Raw genomic sequence first — 10,300 nt, forward strand, 5'->3', positions numbered from 1 at the left:
TGGAGAGTATTGAAGGGAGGCTAAATAAACATTGCCTATCTTTTCTTTTTTTTTTTCCCCAGAGACCAAATGTGTAACCTCTGTGATGCAAATTATATTTAACCAGCTCTGGGGTCTGAATATGGATTGGCGCTTTGGTGAGTCTGGGTCTCTCTACGTGGTCACAGAACAGTTTGTCTCTATGTTAAAAAGTCAACTGTGATGCACATTTGTATATAAATGAAGCAATGAGTTTGTTTCAAAATCATTAATGATAGATCTGAATGAATTTCTTCTTTATTTCAGTTTTGGTTTTATGAAATGAGTACTTTCATAGTGAGTAGCAGTTTTGAAAACCAAGATAACTGTGAAGACTATTACCCAACTTGATCTGATCAATGCGAATTAAAGGGTTAACTTCAGTCGAAATACACTCATTACAATACACTCCAAACAAACACATTTATTAATGTAGATAGTGCATCTTGTGCCTTCCTAACTCTGAGTTCATCACTGACTAGAAATATTAATAAGTACATTTTAAAAATGCTTTCAGATAATGATACCTTGAGGACAATAAATGATTTACAAAAAAATGAAGGTCTCTAAGGTCTTTTAGTTAGGTATCAGCAATTATTAGGAAGTGAATTCTGTAATTCAGTTATTAGGAGTGCTAAACAGGCTGCAAATGATATAGGAAATTTATTGTTTATTTATACATTGTAGCAAATAGGAAATAACAGTAAATTAAGATATATATAGAAATTGTAGATGGATTTTTATTTTATTTTTTAAAAAGTTTTTTGCTGACTTAAATATTCACTTATGGAAAATAGTCTTGTTACAGTTGTTGCCTATATTAAAAAATGGGATTGTAAAAAGTTTCCAAAATTAAATTTTTCACGAATATCTTTAATAGCCATTTCCATGACTATTTTATTAATTGTAGTTGTTAATAAAGTAGTTCTTTATTTGTATTCAAAAAATCTATTTATCCCTTAAATACTTTCTCAGATTACATCTTTATTTCCTATTCCTCCAGATAGCAAATTAAATAAACTTCCAGCTTCAGACTTGAGGCAAACAATTGAAAACATAGGTTTAAATTAGAAAACAGTTCTGGAAATTGCCTGATAGGCTTGGCTTATTTTCGTCTTGGCACTACTACTAAACCTTGTATGATTGTACTTTATTTTAAGGAAAGACCCAGAAGTAAAAGCCCCAAAGCCAAACCCAAACCAGAAAACCCAACACCACCGCTACCACCACCAAAAATGCAGTTAAAGAAGTTTTGTGTGAAGGTGTCCACATGATATATATAAAATAGTGCAATTTTTCCTTTATTTGACTGAGGCTTTTGGTGGGGGGGGAGGGGGGGAAGGGGCAGAGAGGGGGCAGGGACATGTGGGCATGTGGGGGGGTGTACCTACAAAAAACAAAGAAACAGCACTTAGCATAAAAAGACATACTTTCTCTTAAAATAATTACCGAAGAAAGCAACTTTTGAAACAGCTTGTGAAATGGAAGGTTGTTTTGACTCTTTTTTAAATGTAAAATGCTTTAACTGAAAACAGAACATGTTAATAACAATAATTTAATGTCCAACACACTGTATTTTTATAGCAGTAACCCCCCCAGTAATTTAAAATATTTCTTCTTTCAAGATTAATATTATTTTAAAATAAAAATTTGAACGTGTCTGATTAGGACCTAAGCATGAAAACCTTCCAAAAATCGTAGATGTTCCCATTAACTGTTATTTAAATGTTGTCAATCAAATCTGTTTGCATCTGGTACTGATGTCATGTGAAATTTATTTGTTTAAACTTTCAGTCACACATGGAAAGTTTTGCAGATGGTGTCTCTTCTCTGTTTTTTCCAATTTTCCCCCTAAACTCCAGTTCTTACTCTCTCGACCCCCCAATTTGATTCCTCCTTCTTCTAAAAAAAATAGATCTAATCAGTAGCATGTTAAACAAGAGGGGATCTTTTATGTATTCTGTGTTAGGACAAGGAGAGCATTGCTGTAGATCACTAGAATAAACAACTCAGGCTGATTCAATTACAATGCCTGGGCCAGGCTTTTATCTGCTGGTGACATCATTTCCATCAAAATGTAAAATAATACAATCCAATAGATGCAAGAGGGAGAGATAGGACACAGACTGCTGCACTTAGTCATTTAATAAAAAAAAGTGGAAGAAAGCTCTTTCTGACAGGCTGCTAGGACTTCCATTTCCAAAACTCTATTACCTTGTATAATAGTATTCAAAAGAATTGAATGCAGGAAATTGTCTATTACTTTTTATTAGTAGAAGCTGTTATGTAGGATACAGCCTGCTGCACTGTTTTTTCTTTGTTCCTTTAATTAACAAGAGCATGAAATCCTTCTATTGGCAAGCACTTGTTCCAAAGCTTCTGTTGCCTTCTGTTTTTACTGAAAAGGTAGGTTTTTGTTCTTTTCTATTCTCTGGATGTCTTCTCTTTTTTATACTAAAAAAGTAATTTTTTTCAAGTCACTGTAATCTAAAGTCTATCAGTTACCTTAATCGGGCTCAGGAGAGGGTAGAATGCAGATACATTTCCATAGTCGCAGAACATTTTTATAAGAAAGTTTCACATTTGAGGAGAGAGGGAGATCCAGATTGCAGCCATGTGTAGGCTAGTGCCAGTCTTCTGACCATGTCACTTGCCAGCAGAAATTTGCTATTGTTGCTTAATTTATTGTGACAGAAAAAGAGATAAATTGGTACATACCGATTTGATAGATGAACGGTGCAAAGGAACGTATTCTTTCTTCTCAATCCTTTAAGATTGTCTGTGACAGCATAGGATAGGGCTTTGTAAATATCATCAATCTGGCCATCCTACACAATTCTCTCAAATTTTACTGGGAATAAAACTACTTGTCCTCATTCCAGTGAGGTGTAGTTTCACTTACTTCTACATTCATATCTGTAATATACCAGAGAGAAGAAATGATGGGTAGAACTCTCACTTGTTGGAGAGAACATATTTCATTGTTTTTAGTGATTAATTAAAATATAATTTAGGTTCACTGCTATTCAGTTCATAAAGCTCTGAACACAACTTTATTTAATAGGAACTTCTATAGCTAGATTGTGACATTGGGTACTGAACAGGGTCCTGCCAAGGGCAAACAATGACTATGGCTGCCACTGAAACTCTTCCTACCGTGCTTACTGCTTTATGATGCATTATGAAGAAGTAGATTAAGTCAAATGGCTAACTGCAGGTGTTGTAGGAGGAGATGCAACTCCTTAAATGAATTTTATCAACATTTTCTTTACTAATGCAATTAGTTCTTATTTTGCATTTACCAGTAGCAAATAGACCTGAAGAGAGCTAAGGTCTTTGGTGGTCTTGAAAGATATTGACTTTATGTCTTCTCTTGCTAAGAAAGAGATTTCTGCCATTCTGGATAGCATTATTATTCCAAGTACATGGTAACCCTTTTCTAATGGTTTATGCAAAGGATTCATATGAGGATGAAGTAGTAGACTACTATTTTGGGAACAAACTAGCAACAACTATAATCACTGAATAACTTTAATCCTCTCTTTTACAACCATCAGGTGTGTTTTATAATTTTTCATATTTCTATTTGATATGCTGTGGTTTTTTACAGTGTCTGCAATGCTTACTAGCATTCTCCTGCTGCTGCAGTGGGCTGAAACTGTAGCAGGCTGCAGTTGTAGTCAGGATCAGACAACCCATGTTGGACACACAGCACCTGAATGAACACAGACCTAAGGTCATAGCAAGGATAGTTTAAGACATATAAACTAGTTATCTAACTCCATATCTACCTAGTCAATAAAGAGATATGAACTCAAAGAGTGAAGAATTCTTAAAGCTGGATGTTGGCCTACGTGGGACAATGGCACTTGGAGTATTACTGTTCCTGTAATTTGGGTACCTGAGCTGAGACTGCATAAGCTGAAGCTGCATATTGAGTTACTCAGCCCGTCTTTTATTTTCTGACACTGCCCTCACCTTTTCAGGTAAGATGAAAGGTGAACGAGTCCTAAGCCTAATCAATATTCCAGGGATAAAGGGTCTTTCCTGGAAAAGTGAGAGCTATGAATTTCAGCTCCTGCAGGCTGCAGGAGTATGTAGCACTTTGGTCCCTTAGCTTTTAGCTGAGTGAGTTTTCTGGCACTCTGTTTCTGGAAAAGAAAGATATTTTACCATGCATATGACTGAGCACTGGGCTAGATGGAATTCATCATTGTCCAAGTGTCTTGAGGGAAGGTCTATATGTGCATGACGGAACAGAGACAGTTACATGTGTTGTCAACCATCTCCTATCCCAGATTAAGAAGTGTGTTAGTATGAGAAAGGTAATGCATTTGCATGACTATCTCAGGGCTTAGGAAACACTGTCATCCAAAATGGAGATATGAGTTGACTGTAGGCACCCCTGTACATCATTCTGGAGAGCAGACATTTGTCAGAGATTGACTGAGTCTTCATCTCAGCTCAGGTGGAACTCATATGATCTGCATCTTACAGCACAGATTAAACCTAAAAATGTATGTATGTCAAATTCCCTGAGTTGGAGCTGGACCTTTTCCCACAATATATCTGACATGCTCAACCACAAATGACCTTTTCTGACCTTACATAGGCATGAAAACTCCCTCTATCCTGACCAAAGTCCTCACTTAACATATGTAGTTGAGACCCTTTAAAGTAATCTTTCTTCATAGGAAATAAGCCAGAAAGATAACAAATAGCAGAATTTAACAAATGAAATCCAGAACAAGCCTACTGTAAAATGTTTTTGTGTGAGATCTGGTTACAGTCCCCCTCTGGATGAAAGTGGAATGTCTCAAGTGCCTTTAGAGTTGAGCCATGTAGGCTTTTTGGAAACATGTTGTTAGTGGGTATGCATGAATGTTAAATTTAAAATAGAAAAAAGATTTTCCTAGAATTTCCAAAAATCTGAATACATTAGGAACATGAATTAAAAAAAAATAAGTAAGGCAGTACTTGTTGGTTCTGATTCTCCAGACAGTCTAGCAGAACCAAGGAATACAAAGGTTACATTTTCTGCTGGGTGCTCCTCTCAGTTCTCCTGCTGCGTTACTGTGCTTTCCTGTTTGCACATCTCTGCCCAACTCTTATGAGTTTTAGTCCCATTTTCCAGCCCCACTTGATCTACCCCTTCCTCCCTGGAGTCAGCTCTTGATTTACTGTTTTTAGCCTGATGTTTTTTGTTCTTCTGCAATTTCTTGACTCCCCAAGCTCTGTTCCATTTTAATTACAGGGATATTCTCTCCTGAAATCGGAAGGTTATGGAGTCCTGTCCTTGCTGGCGATAGTTTCAAGGTCTACAGAGAAATTACATTGTTCTTTCTTTTTTTCTTTTTTTTGTTTAATAGGCATTAGTTTTCCATATCTAGCTGTCAGTATGTTTTGAAAATACTTGAAGTAATTCATATAACTTAAAAAACTAAACATGTTGTAAAAAATGTTATTTTTACCTAAGAAAACTTAGTTTTATATTCTAGCTCTTAATAGGTCTAAATAGTTCTGTAGTTATAATTAAATGCATCTAATGAAATAAATTATACAGAAATTTGGATAATTAACTGTTATCTTTGTATCTTTGTACCCTGTTTTATGCTTTTTCCGTTATAACATAGCAATATTGTTCCAGCTAGTAGTAAAGTAATAAATAAATTTTTTAAAAATAAAAAATAATAATTAATAAAATTTTTCCACTTTGCCAGCAAACCCCTGACGTTATAAAAGCAAGATGAGCATCATATCTACTTACCTTATTCCTTGTTTAGATGTCTTGGAATTCCTGTATTTTTCAATACAGGATAATATACTGTCTTTGGGGTGTAATACTATCCACAAAATGTATCGGCCTTTTCTCAAAATTTGACTTTTGGAAATAGTTTTGCAAAGTGTTGATCTTATATAATCAGGGAGCAGGCAAGAGCAGGATTTGTGCATTTTTTTACACCTTATCACAGTGCATTTAGTCTTCCTGTCAGTTTGGATAGTTTATACTATGTTATGTTTTTGGAGGTTATAAGGCTCCAATTGTTGGCCCCCCATTTCACCATTACGTTAACCCAAGTCATTCTTCGTTGCACATGCAAGTTTGGTGAGCATGCTGTTGGTCAAAAAGATTTATCAGAGAAAGCTTTTACAGAAATGTACTTTATTTTGTGACATGCTGTTATCTTGTGACATGCCTGTTAGTGCTGTATAAAGTGCACCTGTACCTCCAGGTACAGGCCTGCTGTTTAATGTGTGTACTGCAATTGATGAGGTTTACATAAAACTTTGTGCTGTCCAAACATGAATGGATCTGAAGAAAGGCTTAATTTGAGCCTGTGGATCGAAATCTGAGACTGTAAACTGTGGCTCATCTGCTGAATGTTGGCTCCCAGGCATCTTGGCTTCTTTTACTCAATCAGAATTGAGTAAAGATCAATAGGATTGATAAATAAGAGCAGTTTAGACCATCTGAAAGAAGGAAAGTAGATCTTCTATCAAATTCTGAATCCTTTAAAAATCTGAGTTCAGGAAGTGTTTGGAGATGGTACTGGAGAGTGACTGCTGGGACGAGACTTCTGAAAACACAGGGAAAAATAGTAACTTTATTGGCATTCAGCTGGAGAAGTTCATAGTTAGCAAAGCAGTTTCTGAATGCACTCAGGTCATTAGAAGGTGGGATTGGAAGCCCTTCGCTGCTGATGGGACTATCTCCAGAAACAGACAAAGCAAGGAGTTGTCTAGAGCAGCAACATGACTGTGACTGAGTTGGCTGCTGTTGCTGCTACTACAGAAAGGGTGAGTATGTATGGGGCAGCCTGTGGTCCTGGGTGGGATTCACACCCAGTCAGTGCTGCACTGTCTCACATCAGTGCAGACAGGAGAGGATCTGTGAGCTCTCCACTGTCCTTCTCACTCTGGTGCCACTCCTCCTCCTTGCATTTTCCTAACCCATGGCAAGGGTGTCTCACTCCCAAGGTAGTGTTCAGAAGGCAAAATTCAATTTTGCTGACATTACTGAGAAGTCTGAGCCAGCTCTGGCTTCCTGAAAGACTTCATATCTTCTACAATGCTGCCTGCAGAGGGGCTGAGCTGGAATCACTTTCCTCCCTTCCTATTATAACTGCACTGCTGTGTGTAGAGTAGTTTGAGAGGGAGAAACCTGGGAGGGAAGGATGGGGGATCCATTTGTTGTGTAAAGGTCTGTTTATTAAGTGGCCAAAGGAAGCAAAAAAAATGAAGAAGGAAAGAGGAGATAAAATGAAAGAGATAATAGCAAACAGCGAAAGAGGTCATAAGGAAAGGAGAATTTGATTCAGCAAAGTTCCGTTGAAATGGTCAGTTTTCGATAATTTGCAATGAAAAGGTGCCTTTAAAGAGATTTTGATGGTGAATGCAGTCCCTTCTTGTTTTGCACCATGATCATAAATTTCTTATAAAGACAACTGGTCTTAGATATGCATTCTTCCTTCTCTAAGCTATTCCAGATGGGAAACGGCAGAGTTTAGAGATGAGCTGGATCAATAATCTTCCTAAATAGAAGAATACCTAGGCAAAGAGCCACGTTTTGTAAAGTTTCCTCTGAGTCATTGAAGCTGCTCAGTATTAGAATGTAGTCTTACCTTCAGGGCTTTAGTGGAAAGCTCAGCTAAAACACCAGTGTGCCTGGGTGGTTGTTAACATGGGGCAAAAGCATTGTGGCAACAATGGATGTGTCTCTTGTTACTGTCTTTGCATTTGAAATGTACCTATCCATATTTAAAAAATATCTTGATTATGACATATTAATTTCCACATTGTTGAGATTATTTAAATTATTTTAAGCAGCACCCAGGCAAATAATTAAAAATTTTAAGTCAACTGCAACATGTGTAACATCTATATTAGATGACTTTGACTTGGTAAGACTAATGCCAGAATGATCAATAATGGCATGACTAAAGGACATTTATCCTACCGTTCCACATATGGAGAGATCTGCAAGCACCACAAAATAAACTGCTTGCCACTTTATCTGCTGGTGCTGTTAAGGGGGACTGAAACCCTGCATGAAGCTGGATCCATCCCTTGGCAGTGATCCCAGTTAAGTAGGCATGTCATTTATCAATGTGCCAATAACATAATTTCTGTGATATTTTTTCCTCCACGAATTTTGCATTGATAAAAGACTTCTTCAGCCAATAATCTTGATTATTATTTCATACAATGAAACTGCCTCTGCTTTATTCTCCACTTCTTTCCTTGTACAGCTGGGAATAGTAGAACGGATCAATGAAGAATAACCACTTGCTTGACTTTGTTAAAGGAAAAACTACTAAGTATATATTACCTACCCTATAAGCAAAATCTAATTTCTGTTTTGCAGAGACACTTTTGTGGTGTTTTAAGAGAAGAAAGTCCTCAGATCTAATGCCTGGTGCAGAGCCGGACTCAAGCTTCCTTAAACATAAATGTGAGATCTTTGTTTCAGCTTTGACCAGCAGATGGGCCTGAGTTTACAAAGTTGATTTAAGTCAGTTTAGATTCCATGTTCTTATCTGGTACTCTATTGCTAATTATAATCAATTAGAAATAGGAGCTTTCTGGGACTTGATTTAGACCTACAGGTTTGGGGTTTTTTTCTACGTCGTTTTCCATAGTGGAGATGATAAAAGCATGCTGCTTTTTCTCATTCCACTTCTTCACTGAAGCTGCTTAAGAAAATGAGATACAACAAATCCATTTAGGATTATGTTGAAAAAGCATCTCTGCTTTTAATATTAACCAGATTTTTACTGCTAAGTTTTGCTGGCAAATCTCTGAAAGTTTCAGCTTGCAACTTATCCGGATCATTTAAATCTACAATGCTGGCTTTGCAGTCTTGCAAGAACATCTGTTTTGATTTCCAAAGCTATCTTTTTTAGTCCTAGAGCACTCTTCTTTAGTGTTGTAGATTTTTTTCAGAATCTTAAAGGGCCTTAGTTTTAGCTCCAAAACATAATGAAAATCAGGAGGAAGTACCTGAGTGTAATGTTTCTTGTGCTGGTAATTTCACTGAATTTATTCAGTCTAAATGGACAAAGAAACAGCTGGATGTTTCTTTTCTATGACTTTAGTGAAACCTAACAATACAGAACTGTTGTGTGCTACGTCTCTTATCGTGCTCTTATTGAGGCATAGTTTGCATGTGTATATATCTTTATGTTTATTAATTAATGACTATTAATGTGTCTAGTAACATGCTGTTGCTTTTATTTGATGGTAGATGGATGTATTTGGTTGGGGAAGTATTCATCTGAATCTAAACTTTTAAAAATTATTTTATCATTTTCAAAATTAAATGCCTGGAAAATGCTGATGTATTGCAACCAGACAGTGACTATCATGTAGAGAAAGGACCAGTTACATATCTGTTCCTCAAATTAATTCAGCATTCAAAATGCAAGAATTAATAATGATATTGTGTATGCCTGCAAATGGAAACCAGATTATGATTTTGATAACTCTGCTTATCACTGAAGCTTGGAACAAGTGCTCCAACTGGAAAAATAGCTCACTAGCTGCTAACTTGTGTTCTCAAAAGCTTCACAGTTTAGCAGAAAAGTGTTGATTACTTGGCATTCAATATAAGTTCCAAATAACTATTCCTTAATCATGCTTTTTTTACACCTCAGATAATTTATACACATTAATTTCTTAGTTCATGTACGCATAGAGGTCATCACTCTACTGGCTAAAACCTTTATCCTCTGACACACCTCTCATGTATATTAAAACAAATGCCATACTATTGTTAATAGGATTATATCCCAACCTTCTATCAAATTGTTTACCAACATAAATCTGTCACTTTTTGTATACGCATTCCCACCTAAAAAATAATGATGTCTTTATTCCGTAGTTCACTCCAGCTTGATGTGTAGTGCTCTAAATCTCAACGGCATTTCTGGGTAAAAAGCAAGTTATTATATGCATTGTTTCACTTGTACATTTATTAACAGAACTTCTAGTTAAATTCTAATTGAATTTGTCTTGTCATACTTGCACTGTAACATGCTTTGAATGTCTTATGATTTTTTTTTAGTGCAACTCATGAAAAATAAGTGCTTTAGTTAATTTCTTCTAAATATTTTTCTCTTTTTTTTTTTTTCTGAGTAGGTTAATTTTTAAATGAAAGTGCAATTTTTAAACAAAAAGTTGTCTCAATTTTTTACCCTTTAAAGTATGGAAAAAGCCCTTTTTTGACACAGTCAGAAGTTAATATGCTAAAAATGTTAGCATGAAATAGAATTATGTTTTAAAA

The 10,300-nt window shown here is 35.9% G+C and overlaps 1 long non-coding RNA gene across 1 annotated transcript; it reads left to right on the plus strand.

Annotated features, from left to right (window-relative positions):
- Positions 1–2,210: 2,210 nt before the first annotated feature.
- Positions 2,211–10,079, plus strand: LOC125318592. The gene is made up of 3 exons (XR_007200435.1): positions 2,211–2,424; positions 5,273–5,334; positions 8,384–10,079. It is a non-coding gene; the product is annotated as an uncharacterized LOC125318592 (long non-coding RNA).
- The last annotated feature ends 221 nt before the right edge of the window (positions 10,080–10,300 follow it).

This window comes from Corvus hawaiiensis, chromosome 30 (genome assembly GCF_020740725.1).
Source record: "Corvus hawaiiensis isolate bCorHaw1 chromosome 30, bCorHaw1.pri.cur, whole genome shotgun sequence".
In the NCBI taxonomy this organism is placed as follows: domain Eukaryota; kingdom Metazoa; phylum Chordata; class Aves; order Passeriformes; family Corvidae; genus Corvus; species Corvus hawaiiensis.